The sequence below is a fragment of the Paralichthys olivaceus genome, chromosome 4 (genome assembly GCF_024713975.1).
Source record: "Paralichthys olivaceus isolate ysfri-2021 chromosome 4, ASM2471397v2, whole genome shotgun sequence".
Taxonomy (NCBI): Eukaryota; Metazoa; Chordata; class Actinopteri; order Pleuronectiformes; family Paralichthyidae; genus Paralichthys; species Paralichthys olivaceus.
In genome coordinates, this window is record NC_091096.1 from 8,448,244 (window position 1) to 8,467,567 (window position 19,324).

The following is a 19,324-nucleotide window of genomic DNA, read 5'->3' on the forward strand; positions in this document are numbered from 1 at the left end:
GCTTAGAAACATGGTGGTTCACGCTCTTTAAGCATTGGTGCGCTGACAGGAATCTAGTATGTCAGAGCCTGTTTGTAAGTCCTCAAGAGAAGAGCTGGATGCCTGTGAGTGAATACTTCTTGATAGCAGCCAATGGTGGAGCCCATAGTAATTTGTGTAACAGAACTTAATCTTGTGTACGGAATCTTCATGTCTTGTTTTTTTGCATTACCTTGGTTAGTCGTCTTTGCCTCAAGTATAGACTCTGGCTTCAATTTTCTGTCTGAGCCTGACCTGAACCCAAAAGGCATTCGGGTTTTTGTGTCCAAATCCGTCCTAGCCCAAAAGTTTAAAATAAATAGTCCAACCAACATCACCAAACCTGACTGAACCCAAATATAATTTCAAAATATTTGTCAGAACCAGGCCCGGCCAGACAAGTATCCACACTCTCCTCAGGTAACTCCCCTGTGGTTGAAGGGTCTCCTCTGTCTCACTTGCTCCCACTGACTGACTGCGGAGGGTCTACTCTGGTCAAGCTTCTCTTCATCCTCTTCATCCTACACTGAATCAACTTTACTCTGGCACCTCCCAGCATTCCCCCTGCTTCACCCCTGCACTCTTCATATGCACACTCTTTCTTTCCTTTCTCTTGGAAATTGTGTCAGTCATTTCTCTCTGCATCTGGCTGTAGAGCTCTACGAGCATAAATATCCATCAACATATGAAAAGAAAGAAAGATTTCCTGTCCATCATCATATACTGTTCTCACCCCACTCCCAAGGTACTAAGGACGTATTTTGCTTTCCTAGCTACCTGCGGTATTGTGCCTGCCTATTGACTCGTGTTGATTCTGCAGTGGAGAGAGAGTGTAGCGTTGAATAGTGAGGATGTTAATGGGTTGACTTTGTAACTGACACTACTTTTGAGCTGCAAGAGTGAGCTCAGCGTTGGTATTCATGACTCCAGAGGAGCCGATGCAGTTCGGGCCCCGAGGAGACCCACAGAGAACACCAGTGGAGTGTGTTTAAATTACGCTGGCTCGTTTACTTGTTTTAGACGGTTAATGTCGGTTAGACAAAGACAAATTTTCCTCCCAGTCACTGCATCTGGAAATTGAACTTGAACATGATGGACCCCAGCAGTCCTCAGCTTGATGTATGAAGATTTATGAGTATGAATTCTCCTATAATGGTTTTCCTCTCACCAGGGGCTACAACTAAACTAGCTTGCCTGTCCAACCTCATGAAGATAAAAAAGAAATGAGATTTGTTAATCCACTGAATTCTGACATCCTCCCAGTAGGCCCATTCCTGCTGCTTGGGGAAAATATCAACCAGTGTGTGGAGTTTGGGCTTCGGGAGAGATAATAAAGTCACTGATTCCCCCCGTTGCATGGCTGCATGTAGATGGTGTCTCTCTGTCTTTCAAGCTTGAGTTAATTGCAGTGTTTAGGCAGGGCACAGTCTAGCTTCTGAACGGCAAAGGTTAATAAGCAACAGAAGAATCTCCACACAAGATGTGTTGACATTTACTTTCTCTTTCCTGGATAAAATGGGAGAGAACTTCATTTGGTGGCTTTGGGGTGGGAAAGAGGAGAAAATGATTCCTCTTACAAACATCCTCATTTCTATGCAAGGCTCGCTGTTGATATGCAGATTTGGCAGTTGGATGACATTTAAAAGTAGTTAATTGTGCAAATCTTTGTTTTAGACTGGAAAGGTCGTGGATAGTGAGTCTTTCATCATAAACGAACCCCCCCCATCAGCACAGCTGCAGAGGGGGGTGGTATTGCTTTCTCCACTGACCGACATAAAGTCGCCCAATGCTTTTCAAGGTGCTTCATGAATATTTATTTGCACAAACTGTTTGGAAAATGAAAATTAATCCACAATAAGACAGGAAGTGAATCTGTTCTCGCAAAATAAAAATGTAATTCACCCAATTCTGGATGAGAATGCTCTGTTGTTTTCTTTCTAATATTCTTAAATGTTTGGATAGCAAATTAAACATGTTTTTGTCTTTATGAGGAACAGTTTTTTTTATTGCAGTTCATTATTCCTCTTATTACACATCTCAACAGTTCAGAAGTGTTTTTCCTATAAGAATTCTTTGTGTTAGCTCTTCCATTTGGGGTAAATTTGTACAGGAAAAAGAACACATCATGATGTTAAATAGATTTATTGCATGTTATTTTATCTATATTTTGGAGATTGCTGTCTAACAGGCAGCAGTGGTGAGAGAACACAATGAAATGAAGATTCAGCAGGTGCACAGATTGGAAATTTTACACCTGGTTTCACCTGAATGGCACAAATGGATTCATAATTGCTCCATTTCATCACTTCCCTTTGCTGGGTGACGTTAAAGGGAGCTCTTTGAGAAAATGGAATAGGGATGAATACATCCAACAGGGGACTTCAGCATGATCTGATTATGTGAATTTGTATTTGTCTTTTAGCTGAAAATCCCACACCCATTGATGTAACTGTTGTTAGGGTTCCTCCAGTACGCTGGTCCTGTTTCCTCGTTGAAATAACTCGGTGCACATTTAATCAACCGCTGACCGTCCTTTGTTTTCTCCTTGAGGCGCAATCTCACATCCTCGCCGGGGCAGTTTTCCTCAATTAAAATAGTCCAGCCCCTGTTCTAAAGCTACAGATGGCCAGCGTCAGACCCGAGCAGATCTAGGGTCTCCAAGCCAACTGCTCTGACATGTCAGACATGCTGGTATGCCTTGTCACTTCCCACTCCTTCACTGCAACAAAGGTTGGGCCGACTCCCCTCTGGAGTGCCAGGCCGAGGAGTAGCTCGCAGCAGAGATGTGAGGCGTGACCGAGCCTTAGTTTCAAGGCCAAGAGTACACCCCCAGACCTTCTTTCAAAACCATCCCTTCCTTTCTCCCCTCCCCTCCTTTTCCTCCTCCTGCTCCTGTAACCCAGTGTCCATTTAATCCTTCTTCAATTCCATCTCTCATCACCCGAACCCTCCAATCAACACCCCATCCGCTCCCTCCAGAACAGTTGCATTTTCCTCCCTGAATTCTCCCCTTTTTTTCTGTCTCCACACCTCACACGCTCACACTTACTACTCGCCACCTCTTAGCCCCTCACCACCCCCCTCCACCCACCTTGGTTGCTTTCCAGGGGTGTGTATTTCACGCCCTGGTGGCTGGACAGGCTCTGGGTGATTTCCCAAGTTGGGGGCTGAAGGTTGGGCAGGAACCAGTGGTGTGGAGTGATGTCAGAGCAGGGACTAGACTGTGTGTGTGTCTGTGTGTGTGCTCGTTGTCATTGCATATCTTTGCGTCTGCATGTGTAGGAGTATATAGTTTGCACTCCCTTCAAAAGGCCAGCTGTACAAATGCTGCTCTGAATGAGAGAGGTGTTGAATTAACAAGCCGTACGAGGCGCCCTATTCTCCTGTGCCGCTCTATACACTGACCTGGTAATAATGAGGCAGAGACATGTTACAATGGTTCTTTATGGGTTATGTTCCGAACATTACTAGACCAAAGGGGCTAATGTGCTGGTGCACGGGGAGTCAGATGAAATGACAGTGCAGCGAGCCAACTGGGCGTAATGAGAATATTGTGTTTTTGAATAAACCAAAATGGGGGTGAATTTGCACAGGATGTGGGCCAAGGCAACATTCCCCATCGTGCTCTTTAAACAGTGTGCGAGGATCTTTTTCGGCGCAGCATGACAGTGCTTCCTCCGCTGCAGTTGGGCTCTGAAAACAGGCTTTATTTATTTATTTACCTCTATTTGCTCAAGCTGGTTTGATTGCTTTTCAGAGACACCCTGATTCACGTACATTCACTTCCACACATTTGCACCTCTTGGAGCCAAGGTTTCCCCACTGTTGTTTCCAGAGTGTTTCTGTTCGACCAGCTGGGTGTTAATTGCCTTGCTCAGGGTCACTTTCACGTTACTTGGAAATGTGCTGGTTTTTTCCTTTGCTCTGCCCTCGTGTTCCCAGTGCAGACATTTGAAGAAACAGGCGTCCAGTCAAAAGCCCAATTCTCGGAGTTATACCCTCACGGCCAGTGTAGTGTAGATAGACAGAGAAAAGCTTTTGAGTGAGCTTTGTGTTTTCTGTAGAGCTCTCTGAAGCACCAGCTAAATAGCTCAGGAATGTGAACACATGCTCGTATTATGCTGCATATTATTGTCCTGAGTGTAATTAGCCAAATGTCGTCATGTCAACACTTCTTGTTGGCTACGTGACTGACAAGCACGTCTCTAAAAGCTTTTATCCTTTGTCATGTTGTTCATTTTTAGCCAGAAATGACTTCATGAAAATGAGGCAGGATTTATCTCAAATCAAAACATGTTGAACAATACACTGTTCGTGTGTATGTGTATGTGTGTGTGTGTGTGTGTGGGCGGGTGTGGGTGCCCCCACACATGACCAGCTTCCAGTGGTCTTGTCCATCTGTTAAACTCCCACCATTGTAACATAATGTGGCAGACAACATGGAGAGCCCCTAGGCAGGAAATTAATTTCTGTGGTTTAAACAAAGACAACCTGTGTCATCACATCTATTCCCAGAGAGATTTTTTTAAAGGTCCTGCAAAAAAAAGGAACAAAAGAAAGGCACAGACCCTGAGAATTATTTTCCTGTTCTCTTAAAATAGGTTTACTGCTTTACTTGACCATCATACTTTTATTAATAGACTTTTACATCGAGAAAACTTAGTTTAGATGTGATGTCACAAGTCAGTGCTGTTGATTAAATACATTTTTAATGCAAATGTAGAACAAGATTCTGATTCAAATTTGTAAAATGACTTTACTTCATGAACGGTTAAAATCAAATTGAGTTGTATGTGTTTTCTTTAACAAAATGTAGGAAACCTTGAACCAGGGTTCACCAACACGGTGCCCGCGGGCACCAGGTAGCCCCCAGGGACATGCCTGCAGACCTGTTCTAAAAATAAAACAACTTACCAGTGAGCAGCATCTAAAATTTGATATGCGTTTCTAAATAAATGTATTTACTTTTTATACTGTTGACTATTGACAACGATTTGTTAAAAGGGTTGGTCAGTGGCTAGTGAAAATGCAAACCTAATCCTAACCCTAACCCTAATCACAACCCTAACCCTAACCCTCATTGCAACCCTAACCCATATTCACTTAAGGGTGAATAACTCTGCGCTGCTTACTCCAAACATGCTGAAATTAGATGTGTAACCCTGGCAGCAACCCTAACCCTAATTGCAACCCTAACCCTAACCCTCATTTCACCCTAGGGTGAATAACTCTGCGCTGCTTGCTCGAAACGGGCTGAAATTTGGTGTGGGTGCGTGGCTGTCTCCCCGTTACTATGTGTGAAATACCCAAGTGGCTATGACTTTCAGAAAAAAAGTTATTCAAAAATATCGGGTACTTTTTGGTTGAGATTTGTTGGTTTGACCCCTTCCGGAGGTCGTAGAACCTCAGGGATGGTACCAATGGATCGGGCATCCCCACATTAGTTCAGATGGAACCAACTTCCAAGTCTCTATGACCTTCAGAACAAAAGTTATTCAAGAAAATCTTGATCTCCAATGGGTTTTCCTCCCCAACCCTAACCCTAACCCTAACCCTGGCTGCAACCCTAACCCTAATTGCAACCCTAACCCTAACCCTAACCCTCATTTCAGCCCTAACCCTAATCACCTTAGGGTGAATAACTCGGCGCCGCTGGCTCGAAACGTGCTGAGATTGGGTGTGGGTGCGTGGCTGTCTCCCCTTGACTATGTGTGAAATGCCCGAGTCGCTACGACGTTCAGACAAAAAGTTATTGAGAAATAGCTCGTACTTTTTCTTCGAGATGTGGTGGTTTGACCCCTTGCGGAGGTCGTAGACGCTCGGGGATGGTACCAATGGATCGGGCATCCCCACATTAGTTCAGCTCGAACCAACTTCCAAGTCTCTATGACCTTCAGAACAAAAGTTATTCAAGAAAATCTTCAATCTCCAATGGGCTTCATTCCCCAACCCTAACCCTGGCCCTGGCTGCAACCCTAACCCTAATTGCAACCCTCATTTCAGCCCTAACCCTAATCACCTTAGGGTGAATAACTCGGCGCCACTGGCTCGAAACGTGCTGAAATTGGGTGTGGGTGCGTGGCTGTCTCCCCTTGACTATGTGTGAAATGCCCGAGTCGCTACGACGTTCAGACCAAAAGTTATTGAGAAATAGCTCGTACTTTTTCTTCGAGATGTGGTGGTTTGACCCCTTGCGGAGGTCGTAGACGCTCGGAGATGGTACCAATGGATCGGGCATCCCCACATTAGTTCAGCTCGAACCAACTTCCAAGTCTCTATGACCTTCAGAACAAAAGTTATTCAAGAAAATCTTCAATCTCCAATGGGCTTCATTCCCCAACCCTAACCCTGGCCCTGGCTGCAACCCTAACCCTAATTGCAACCCTAACCCTAACCCTAACCCTCATTTCAGCCCTAACCCTAATCACCTTAGGGTGAATAACTCGGCGCCGCTGGCTCGAAACGTGCTGAGATTGGGTGTGGGTGCGTGGCTGTCTCCCCTTGACTATGTGTGAAATGCCCGAGTCGCTACGACGTTCAGACAAAAAGTTATTGAGAAATAGCTCGTACTTTTTCTTCGAGATGTGGTGGTTTGACCCCTTGCGGAGGTCGTAGACTCTCGGGGATGGTACCAATGGATCGGGCATCCCCACATTAGTTCAGCTCGAACCAACTTCCAAGTCTCTATGACCTTCAGAACAAAAGTTATTCAAGAAAATCTTCAATCTCCAATGGGCTTCATTCCCCAACCCTAACCCTGGCCCTGGCTGCAACCCTAACCCTAATTGCAACCCTAACCCTAACCCTAACCCTCATTTCAGCCCTAACCCTAATCACCTTAGGGTGAATAACTCGGCGCCGCTGGCTCGAAACGTGCTGAGATTGGGTGTGGGTGCGTGGCTGTCTCCCCTTGACTATGTGTGAAATGCCCGAGTCGCTACGACGTTCAGACAAAAAGTTATTGAGAAATAGCTCGTACTTTTTCTTCGAGATGTGGTGGTTTGACCCCTTGCGGAGGTCGTAGACGCTCGGGGATGGTACCAATGGATCGGGCATCCCCACATTAGTTCAGCTCGAACCAACTTCCAAGTCTCTATGACCTTCAGAACAAAAGTTATTCAAGAAAATCTTCAATCTCCAATGGGCTTCATTCCCCAACCCTAACCCTGGCCCTGGCTGCAACCCTAACCCTAATTGCAACCCTAACCCTAACCCTAACCCTCATTTCAGCCCTAACCCTAATCACCTTAGGGTGAATAACTCGGCGCCGCTGGCTCGAAACGTGCTGAGATTGGGTGTGGGTGCGTGGCTGTCTCCCCTTGACTATGTGTGAAATGCCCGAGTCGCTACGACGTTCAGACAAAAAGTTATTGAGAAATAGCTCGTACTTTTTCTTCGAGATGTGGTGGTTTGACCCCTTGCGGAGGTCGTAGACGCTCGGGGATGGTACCAATGGATCGGGCATCCCCACATTAGTTCAGCTCGAACCAACTTCCAAGTCTCTATGACCTTCAGAACAAAAGTTATTCAAGAAAATCTTCAATCTCCAATGGGCTTCATTCCCCAACCCTAACCCTGGCCCTGGCTGCAACCCTAACCCTAATTGCAACCCTAACCCTAACCCTAACCCTCATTTCAGCCCTAACCCTAATCACCTTAGGGTGAATAACTCGGCGCCGCTGGCTCGAAACGTGCTGAGATTGGGTGTGGGTGCGTGGCTGTCTCCCCTTGACTATGTGTGAAATGCCCGAGTCGCTACGACGTTCAGACAAAAAGTTATTGAGAAATAGCTCGTACTTTTTCTTCGAGATGTGGTGGTTTGACCCCTTGCGGAGGTCGTAGACGCTCGGGGATGGTACCAATGGATCGGGCATCCCCACATTAGTTCAGCTCGAACCAACTTCCAAGTCTCTATGACCTTCAGAACAAAAGTTATTCAAGAAAATCTTCAATCTCCAATGGGCTTCATTCCCCAACCCTAACCCTGGCCCTGGCTGCAACCCTAACCCTAATTGCAACCCTAACCCTAACCCTAACCCTCATTTCAGCCCTAACCCTAATCACCTTAGGGTGAATAACTCGGCGCCGCTGGCTCGAAACGTGCTGAGATTGGGTGTGGGTGCGTGGCTGTCTCCCCTTGACTATGTGTGAAATGCCCGAGTCGCTACGACGTTCAGACAAAAAGTTATTGAGAAATAGCTCGTACTTTTTCTTCGAGATGTGGTGGTTTGACCCCTTGCGGAGGTCGTAGACGCTCGGGGATGGTACCAATGGATCGGGCATCCCCACATTAGTTCAGCTCGAACCAACTTCCAAGTCTCTATGACCTTCAGAACAAAAGTTATTCAAGAAAATCTTCAATCTCCAATGGGCTTCATTCCCCAACCCTAACCCTGGCCCTGGCTGCAACCCTAACCCTAATTGCAACCCTCATTTCAGCCCTAACCCTAATCACCTTAGGGTGAATAACTCGGCGCCACTGGCTCGAAACGTGCTGAAATTGGGTGTGGGTGCGTGGCTGTCTCCCCTTGACTATGTGTGAAATGCCCGAGTCGCTACGACGTTCAGACCAAAAGTTATTGAGAAATAGCTCGTACTTTTTCTTCGAGATGTGGTGGTTTGACCCCTTGCGGAGGTCGTAGACGCTCGGAGATGGTACCAATGGATCGGGCATCCCCACATTAGTTCAGCTCGAACCAACTTCCAAGTCTCTATGACCTTCAGAACAAAAGTTATTCAAGAAAATCTTCAATCTCCAATGGGCTTCATTCCCCAACCCTAACCCTGGCCCTGGCTGCAACCCTAACCCTAATTGCAACCCTAACCCTAACCCTAACCCTCATTTCAGCCCTAACCCTAATCACCTTAGGGTGAATAACTCGGCGCCGCTGGCTCGAAACGTGCTGAGATTGGGTGTGGGTGCGTGGCTGTCTCCCCTTGACTATGTGTGAAATGCCCGAGTCGCTACGACGTTCAGACAAAAAGTTATTGAGAAATAGCTCGTACTTTTTCTTCGAGATGTGGTGGTTTGACCCCTTGCGGAGGTCGTAGACTCTCGGGGATGGTACCAATGGATCGGGCATCCCCACATTAGTTCAGCTCGAACCAACTTCCAAGTCTCTATGACCTTCAGAACAAAAGTTATTCAAGAAAATCTTCAATCTCCAATGGGCTTCATTCCCCAACCCTAACCCTGGCCCTGGCTGCAACCCTAACCCTAATTGCAACCCTAACCCTAACCCTAACCCTCATTTCAGCCCTAACCCTAATCACCTTAGGGTGAATAACTCGGCGCCGCTGGCTCGAAACGTGCTGAGATTGGGTGTGGGTGCGTGGCTGTCTCCCCTTGACTATGTGTGAAATGCCCGAGTCGCTACGACGTTCAGACAAAAAGTTATTGAGAAATAGCTCGTACTTTTTCTTCGAGATGTGGTGGTTTGACCCCTTGCGGAGGTCGTAGACGCTCGGGGATGGTACCAATGGATCGGGCATCCCCACATTAGTTCAGCTCGAACCAACTTCCAAGTCTCTATGACCTTCAGAACAAAAGTTATTCAAGAAAATCTTCAATCTCCAATGGGCTTCATTCCCCAACCCTAACCCTGGCCCTGGCTGCAACCCTAACCCTAATTGCAACCCTAACCCTAACCCTAACCCTCATTTCAGCCCTAACCCTAATCACCTTAGGGTGAATAACTCGGCGCCGCTGGCTCGAAACGTGCTGAGATTGGGTGTGGGTGCGTGGCTGTCTCCCCTTGACTATGTGTGAAATGCCCGAGTCGCTACGACGTTCAGACAAAAAGTTATTGAGAAATAGCTCGTACTTTTTCTTCGAGATGTGGTGGTTTGACCCCTTGCGGAGGTCGTAGACGCTCGGGGATGGTACCAATGGATCGGGCATCCCCACATTAGTTCAGCTCGAACCAACTTCCAAGTCTCTATGACCTTCAGAACAAAAGTTATTCAAGAAAATCTTCAATCTCCAATGGGCTTCATTCCCCAACCCTAACCCTGGCCCTGGCTGCAACCCTAACCCTAATTGCAACCCTCATTTCAGCCCTAACCCTAATCACCTTAGGGTGAATAACTCGGCGCCACTGGCTCGAAACGTGCTGAAATTGGGTGTGGGTGCGTGGCTGTCTCCCCTTGACTATGTGTGAAATGCCCGAGTCGCTACGACGTTCAGACCAAAAGTTATTGAGAAATAGCTCGTACTTTTTCTTCGAGATGTGGTGGTTTGACCCCTTGCGGAGGTCGTAGACGCTCGGAGATGGTACCAATGGATCGGGCATCCCCACATTAGTTCAGCTCGAACCAACTTCCAAGTCTCTATGACCTTCAGAACAAAAGTTATTCAAGAAAATCTTCAATCTCCAATGGGCTTCATTCCCCAACCCTAACCCTGGCCCTGGCTGCAACCCTAACCCTAATTGCAACCCTAACCCTAACCCTAACCCTCATTTCAGCCCTAACCCTAATCACCTTAGGGTGAATAACTCGGCGCCGCTGGCTCGAAACGTGCTGAGATTGGGTGTGGGTGCGTGGCTGTCTCCCCTTGACTATGTGTGAAATGCCCGAGTCGCTACGACGTTCAGACAAAAAGTTATTGAGAAATAGCTCGTACTTTTTCTTCGAGATGTGGTGGTTTGACCCCTTGCGGAGGTCGTAGACTCTCGGGGATGGTACCAATGGATCGGGCATCCCCACATTAGTTCAGCTCGAACCAACTTCCAAGTCTCTATGACCTTCAGAACAAAAGTTATTCAAGAAAATCTTCAATCTCCAATGGGCTTCATTCCCCAACCCTAACCCTGGCCCTGGCTGCAACCCTAACCCTAATTGCAACCCTAACCCTAACCCTAACCCTCATTTCAGCCCTAACCCTAATCACCTTAGGGTGAATAACTCGGCGCCGCTGGCTCGAAACGTGCTGAGATTGGGTGTGGGTGCGTGGCTGTCTCCCCTTGACTATGTGTGAAATGCCCGAGTCGCTACGACGTTCAGACAAAAAGTTATTGAGAAATAGCTCGTACTTTTTCTTCGAGATGTGGTGGTTTGACCCCTTGCGGAGGTCGTAGACGCTCGGGGATGGTACCAATGGATCGGGCATCCCCACATTAGTTCAGCTCGAACCAACTTCCAAGTCTCTATGACCTTCAGAACAAAAGTTATACAAGAAAATCTTGATCTCCAATGGGTTTTCCTCCCCAACCCTAACCCTAACCCTAACCCTGGCTGCAACCCTAACCCTAATTGCAACCCTAACCCTAACCCTAACCCTCATTTCAGCCCTAACCCTAATCACCTTAGGGTGAATAACTCGGCGCCGCTGGCTCGAAACGTGCTGAGATTGGGTGTGGGTGCGTGGCTGTCTCCCCTTGACTATGTGTGAAATGCCCGAGTCGCTACGACGTTCAGACAAAAAGTTATTGAGAAATAGCTCGTACTTTTTCTTCGAGATGTGGTGCTTTGACCCCTTGCGGAGGTCGTAGACGCTCGGGGATGGTACCAATGGATCGGGCATCCCCACATTAGTTCAGCTCGAACCAACTTCCAAGTCTCTATGACCTTCAGAACAAAAGTTATTCAAGAAAATCTTCAATCTCCAATGGGCTTCATTCCCCAACCCTAACCCTGGCCCTGGCTGCAACCCTAACCCTAATTGCAACCCTAACCCTAACCCTAACCCTCATTTCAGCCCTAATCCTAATCACCTTAGGGTGAATAACTCGGCGCCGCTGGCTCGAAACGTGCTGAGATTGGGTGTGGGTGCGTGGCTGTCTCCCCTTGACTATGTGTGAAATGCCCGAGTCGCTACGACGTTCAGACCAAAAGTTATGGAGAAATAGCTCGTACTTTTTCTTCGAGATGTGGTGGTTTGACCCCTTGCGGAGGTCGTAGACGCTCGGGGATGGTACCAATGGATCGGGCATCCCCACATTAGTTCAGCTCGAACCAACTTCCAAGTCTCTATGACCTTCAGAACAAAAGTTATTCAAGAAAATCTTCAATCTCCAATGGGCTTCATTCCCCAACCCTAACCCTGGCCCTGGCTGCAACCCTAACCCTAATTGCAACCCTCATTTCAGCCCTAACCCTAATCACCTTAGGGTGAATAACTCGGCGCCGCTGGCTCGAAACGTGCTGAGATTGGGTGTGGGTGCGTGGCTGTCTCCCCTTGACTATGTGTGAAATGCCCGAGTCGCTACGACGTTCAGACAAAAAGTTATTGAGAAATAGCTCGTACTTTTTCTTCGAGATGTGGTGGTTTGACCCCTTGCGGAGGTCGTAGACGCTCGGGGATGGTACCAATGGATCGGGCATCCCCACATTAGTTCAGCTCGAACCAACTTCCAAGTCTCTATGACCTTCAGAACAAAAGTTATTCAAGAAAATCTTCAATCTCCAATGGGCTTCATTCCCCAACCCTAACCCTGGCCCTGGCTGCAACCCTAACCCTAATTGCAACCCTCATTTCAGCCCTAACCCTAATCACCTTAGGGTGAATAACTCGGCGCCGCTGGCTCGAAACGTGCTGAAATTGGGTGTGGGTGCGTGGCTGTCTCCCCTTGACTATGTGTGAAATGCCCGAGTCGCTACGACGTTCAGACAAATAGTTATTGAGAAATAGCTCGTACTTTTTCTTCGAGATGTGGTGGTTTGACCCCTTGCGGAGGTCGTAGACGCTCGGGGATGGTACCAATGGATCGGGCATCCCCACATTAGTTCAGCTCGAACCAACTTCCAAGTCTCTATGACCTTCAGAACAAAAGTTATTCAAGAAAATCTTCAATCTCCAATGGGCTTCATTCCCCAACCCTAACCCTGGCCCTGGCTGCAACCCTAACCCTAATTGCAACCCTAACCCTAACCCTAACCCTCATTTCAGCCCTAACCCTAATCACCTTAGGGTGAATAACTCGGCGCCGCTGGCTCGAAACGTGCTGAAATTGGGTGTGGGTGCGTGGCTGTCTCCCCTTGACTATGTGTGAAATGCCCGAGTCGCTACGACGTTCAGACCAAAAGTTATTGAGAAATAGCTCGTACTTTTTCTTCGAGATGTGGTGGTTTGACCCCTTGCGGAGGTCGTAGACGCTCGGAGATGGTACCAATGGATCGGGCATCCCCACATTAGTTCAGCTCGAACCAACTTCCAAGTCTCTATGACCTTCAGAACAAAAGTTATTCAAGAAAATCTTCAATCTCCAATGGGCTTCATTCCCCAACCCTAACCCTGGCCCTGGCTGCAACCCTAACCCTAATTGCAACCCTCATTTCAGCCCTAACCCTAATCACCTTAGGGTGAATAACTCGGCGCCGCTGGCTCGAAACGTGCTGAAATTGGGTGTGGGTGCGTGGCTGTCTCCCCTTGACTATGTGTGAAATGCCCGAGTCGCTACGACGTTCAGACAAAAAGTTATTGAGAAATAGCTCGTACTTTTTCTTCGAGATGTGGTGGTTTGACCCCTTGCGGAGGTCGTAGACGCTCGGGGATGGTACCAATGGATCGGGCATCCCCACATTAGTTCAGCTCGAACCAACTTCCAAGTCTCTATGACCTTCAGAACAAAAGTTATTCAAGAAAATCTTCAATCTCCAATGGGCTTCATTCCCCAACCCTAACCCTGGCCCTGGCTGCAACCCTAACCCTAATTGCAACCCTAACCCTAACCCTAACCCTCATTTCAGCCCTAACCCTAATCACCTTAGGGTGAATAACTCGGCGCCGCTGGCTCGAAACGTGCTGAGATTGGGTGTGGGTGCGTGGCTGTCTCCCCTTGACTATGTGTGAAATGCCCGAGTCGCTACGACGTTCAGACAAAAAGTTATTGAGAAATAGCTCGTACTTTTTCTTCGAGATGTGGTGGTTTGACCCCTTGCGGAGGTCGTAGACGCTCGGGGATGGTACCAATGGATCGGGCATCCCCACATTAGTTCAGCTCGAACCAACTTCCAAGTCTCTATGACCTTCAGAACAAAAGTTATTCAAGAAAATCTTCAATCTCCAATGGGCTTCATTCCCCAACCCTAACCCTGGCCCTGGCTGCAACCCTAACCCTAATTGCAACCCTAACCCTAACCCTAACCCTCATTTCAGCCCTAACCCTAATCACCTTAGGGTGAATAACTCGGCGCCGCTGGCTCGAAACGTGCTGAAATTGGGTGTGGGTGCGTGGCTGTCTCCCCTTGACTATGTGTGAAATGCCCGAGTCGCTACGACGTTCAGACAAAAAGTTATTGAGAAATAGCTCGTACTTTTTCTTCGAGATGTGGTGGTTTGACCCCTTGCGGAGGTCGTAGACGCTCGGGGATGGTACCAATGGATCGGGCATCCCCACATTAGTTCAGCTCGAACCAACTTCGGAGTCTCTATGACCTTCAGAACAAAAGTTATTCAAGAAAATCTTCAATCTCCAATGGGCTTCATTCCCCAACCCTAACCCTGGCCCTGGCTGCAACCCTAACCCTAATTGCAACCCTAACCCTAACCCTAACCCTCATTTCAGCCCTAACCCTAATCACCTTAGGGTGAATAACTCGGCGCCGCTGGCTCGAAACGTGCTGAAATTGGGTGTGGGTGCGTGGCTGTCTCCCCTTGACTATGTGTGAAATGCCCGAGTCGCTACGACGTTCAGACAAAAAGTTATTGAGAAATAGCTCGTACTTTTTCTTCGAGATGTGGTGCTTTGACCCCTTGCGGAGGTCGTAGACGCTCGGGGATGGTACCAATGGATCGGGCATCCCCACATTAGTTCAGCTCGAACCAACTTCCAAGTCTCTATGACCTTCAGAACAAAAGTTATTCAAGAAAATCTTCAATCTCCAATGGGCTTCATTCCCCAACCCTAACCCTGGCCCTGGCTGCAACCCTAACCCTAATTGCAACCCTAACCCTAACCCTAACCCTCATTTCAGCCCTAACCCTAATCACCTTAGGGTGAATAACTCGGCGCCGCTGGCTCGAAACGTGCTGAAATTGGGTGTGGGTGCGTGGCTGTCTCCCCTTGACTATGTGTGAAATGCCCGAGTCGCTACGACGTTCAGACAAAAAGTTATGGAGAAATAGCTCGTACTTTTTCTTCGAGATGTGGTGGTTTGACCCCTTGCGGAGGTCGTAGACGCTTGGGGATGGTACCAATGGATCGGGCATCCCCACATTAGTTCAGCTCGAACCAACTTCCAAGTCTCTATGACCTTCAGAACAAAAGTTATTCAAGAAAATCTTCAATCTCCAATGGGCTTCATTCCCCAACCCTAACCCTGGCCCTGGCTGCAACCCTAACCCTAATTGCAACCCTAACCCTAACCCTAACCCTCATTTCAGCCCTAACCCTAATCACCTTAGGGTGAATAACTCGGCGCCGCTGGCTCGAAACGTGCTGAAATTGGGTGTGGGTGCGTGGCTGTCTCCCCTTGACTATGTGTGAAATGCCCGAGTCGCTACGACGTTCAGACAAAAAGTTATTGAGAAATAGCTCGTACTTTTTCTTCGAGATGTGGTGGTTTGACCCCTTGCGGAGGTCGTAGACGCTCGGGGATGGTACCAATGGATCGGGCATCCCCACATTAGTTCAGCTCGAACCAACTTCGGAGTCTCTATGACCTTCAGAACAAAAGTTATTCAAGAAAATCTTCAATCTCCAATGGGCTTCATTCCCCAACCCTAACCCTGGCCCTGGCTGCAACCCTAACCCTAATTGCAACCCTAACCCTAACCCTAACCCTCATTTCAGCCCTAACCCTAATCACCTTAGGGTGAATAACTCGGCGCCGCTGGCTCGAAACGTGCTGAAATTGGGTGTGGGTGCGTGGCTGTCTCCCCTTGACTATGTGTGAAATGCCCGAGTCGCTACGACGTTCAGACAAAAAGTTATTGAGAAATAGCTCGTACTTTTTCTTCGAGATGTGGTGCTTTGACCCCTTGCGGAGGTCGTAGACGCTCGGGGATGGTACCAATGGATCGGGCATCCCCACATTAGTTCAGCTCGAACCAACTTCCAAGTCTCTATGACCTTCAGAACAAAAGTTATTCAAGAAAATCTTCAATCTCCAATGGGCTTCATTCCCCAACCCTAACCCTGGCCCTGGCTGCAACCCTAACCCTAATTGCAACCCTAACCCTAACCCTAACCCTCATTTCAGCCCTAACCCTAATCACCTTAGGGTGAATAACTCGGCGCCGCTGGCTCGAAACGTGCTGAAATTGGGTGTGGGTGCGTGGCTGTCTCCCCTTGACTATGTGTGAAATGCCCGAGTCGCTACGACGTTCAGACAAAAAGTTATGGAGAAATAGCTCGTACTTTTTCTTCGAGATGTGGTGGTTTGACCCCTTGCGGAGGTCGTAGACGCTTGGGGATGGTACCAATGGATCGGGCATCCCCACATTAGTTCAGCTCGAACCAACTTCCAAGTCTCTATGACCTTCAGAACAAAAGTTATTCAAGAAAATCTTCAATCTCCAATGGGCTTCATTCCCCAACCCTAACCCTGGCCCTGGCTGCAACCCTAACCCTAATTGCAACCCTAACCCTAACCCTAACCCTCATTTCAGCCCTAACCCTAATCACCTTAGGGTGAATAACTCGGCGCCGCTGGCTCGAAACGTGCTGAAATTGGGTGTGGGTGCGTGGCTGTCTCCCCTTGACTATGTGTGAAATGCCCGAGTCGCTACGACGTTCAGACAAAAAGTTATTGAGAAATAGCTCGTACTTTTTCTTCGAGATGTGGTGCTTTGACCCCTTGCGGAGGTCGTAGACGCTCGGGGATGGTACCAATGGATCGGGCATCCCCACATTAGTTCAGCTCGAACCAACTTCCAAGTCTCTATGACCTTCAGAACAAAAGTTATTCAAGAAAATCTTCAATCTCCAATGGGCTTCATTCCCCAACCCTAACCCTGGCCCTGGCTGCAACCCTAACCCTAATTGCAACCCTAACCCTAACCCTAACCCTCATTTCAGCCCTAACCCTAATCACCTTAGGGTGAATAACTCGGCGCCGCTGGCTCGAAACGTGCTGAAATTGGGTGTGGGTGCGTGGCTGTCTCCCCTTGACTATGTGTGAAATGCCCGAGTCGCTACGACGTTCAGACCAAAAGTTATTGAGAAATAGCTCGTACTTTTTCTTCGAGATGTGGTGGTTTGACCCCTTGCGGAGGTCGTAGACGCTCGGGGATGGTACCAATGGATCGGGCATCCCCACATTAGTTCAGCTCGAACCAACTTCCAAGTCTCTATGACCTTCAGAACAAAAGTTATTCAAGAAAATCTTCAATCTCCAATGGGCTTCATTCCCCAACCCTAACCCTGGCCCTGGCTGCAACCCTAACCCTAATTGCAACCCTAACCCTAACCCTAACCCTCATTTCAGCCCTAACCCTAATCACCTTAGGGTGAATAACTCGGCGCCGCTGGCTCGAAACGTGCTGAAATTGGGTGTGGGTGCGTGGCTGTCTCCCCTTGACTATGTGTGAAATGCCCGAGTCGCTACGACGTTCAGACAAAAAGTTATTGAGAAATAGCTCGTACTTTTTCTTCGAGATGTGGTGGTTTGACCCCTTGCGGAGGTCGTAGACGCTCGGGGATGGTACCAATGGATCGGGCATCCCCACATTAGTTCAGCTCGAACCAACTTCCAAGTCTCTATGACCTTCAGAACAAAAGTTATTCAAGAAAATCTTCAATCTCCAATGGGCTTCATTCCCCAACCCTAACCCTGGCCCTGGCTGCAACCCTAACCCTAATTGCAACCCTAACCCTAACCCTAACCCTCATTTCAGCCCTAACCCTAATCACCTTAGGGTGAATAACTCGGCGCCGCTGGCTCGAAACGTGCTGAAATTGGGTGTGGGTGCGTGGCTGTCTCCCCTTGACTATGTGTGAAATGCCCGAGTCGCTACGACGTTCAGACAAAAAGTTATGGAGAAATAGCTCGTACTTTTTCTTCGAGATGTGGTGGTTTGACCCCTTGCGGAGGTCATAGACGCTTGGGGATGGTACCAATGGATCGGGCATCCCCACATTAGTTCAGCTCGAACCAACTTCCAAGTCTCTATGACCTTCAGAACAAAAGTTATTCAAGAAAATCTTCAATCTCCAATGGGCTTCATTCCCCAACCCTAACCCTGGCCCTGGCTGCAACCCTAACCCTAATTGCAACCCTAACCCTAACCCTAACCCTCATTTCAGCCCTAACCCTAATCACCTTAGGGTGAATAACTCGGCGCCGCTGGCTCGAAACGTGCTGAAATTGGGTGTGGGTGCGTGGCTGTCTCCCCTTGACTATGTGTGAAATGCCCGAGTCGCTACGACGTTCAGACAAAAAGTTATTGAGAAATAGCTCGTACTTTTTCTTCGAGATGTGGTGCTTTGACCCCTTGCGGAGGTCGTAGACGCTCGGGGATGGTACCAATGGATCGGGCATCCCCACATTAGTTCAGCTCGAACCAACTTCCAAGTCTCTATGACCTTCAGAACAAAAGTTATTCAAGAAAATCTTCAATCTCCAATGGGCTTCATTCCCCAACCCTAACCCTGGCCCTGGCTGCAACCCTAACCCTAATTGCAACCCTAACCCTAACCCTAACCCTCATTTCAGCCCTAACCCTAATCACCTTAGGGTGAATAACTCGGCGCCGCTGGCTCGAAACGTGCTGAAATTGGGTGTGGGTGCGTGGCTGTCTCCCCTTGACTATGTGTGAAATGCCCGAGTCGCTACGACGTTCAGACAAAAAGTTATGGAGAAATAGCTCGTACTTTTTCTTCGAGATGTGGTGGTTTGACCCCTTGCGGAGGTCGTAGACGCTTGGGGATGGTACCAATGGATCGGGCATCCCCACATTAGTTCAGCTCGAACCAACTTCCAAGTCTCTATGACCTTCAGAACAAAAGTTATTCAAGAAAATCTTCAATCTCCAATGGGCTTCATTCCCCAACCCTAACCCTGGCCCTGGCTGCAACCCTAACCCTAATTGCAACCCTAACCCTAACCCTAACCCTCATTTCAGCCCTAACCCTAATCACCTTAGGGTGAATAACTCGGCGCCGCTGGCTCGAAACGTGCTGAAATTGGGTGTGGGTGCGTGGCTGTCTCCCCTTGACTATGTGTGAAATGCCCGAGTCGCTACGACGTTCAGACAAAAAGTTATTGAGAAATAGCTCGTACTTTTTCTTCGAGATGTGGTGCTTTGACCCCTTGCGGAGGTCGTAGACGCTCGGGGATGGTACCAATGGATCGGGCATCCCCACATTAGTTCAGCTCGAACCAACTTCCAAGTCTCTATGACCTTCAGAACAAAAGTTATTCA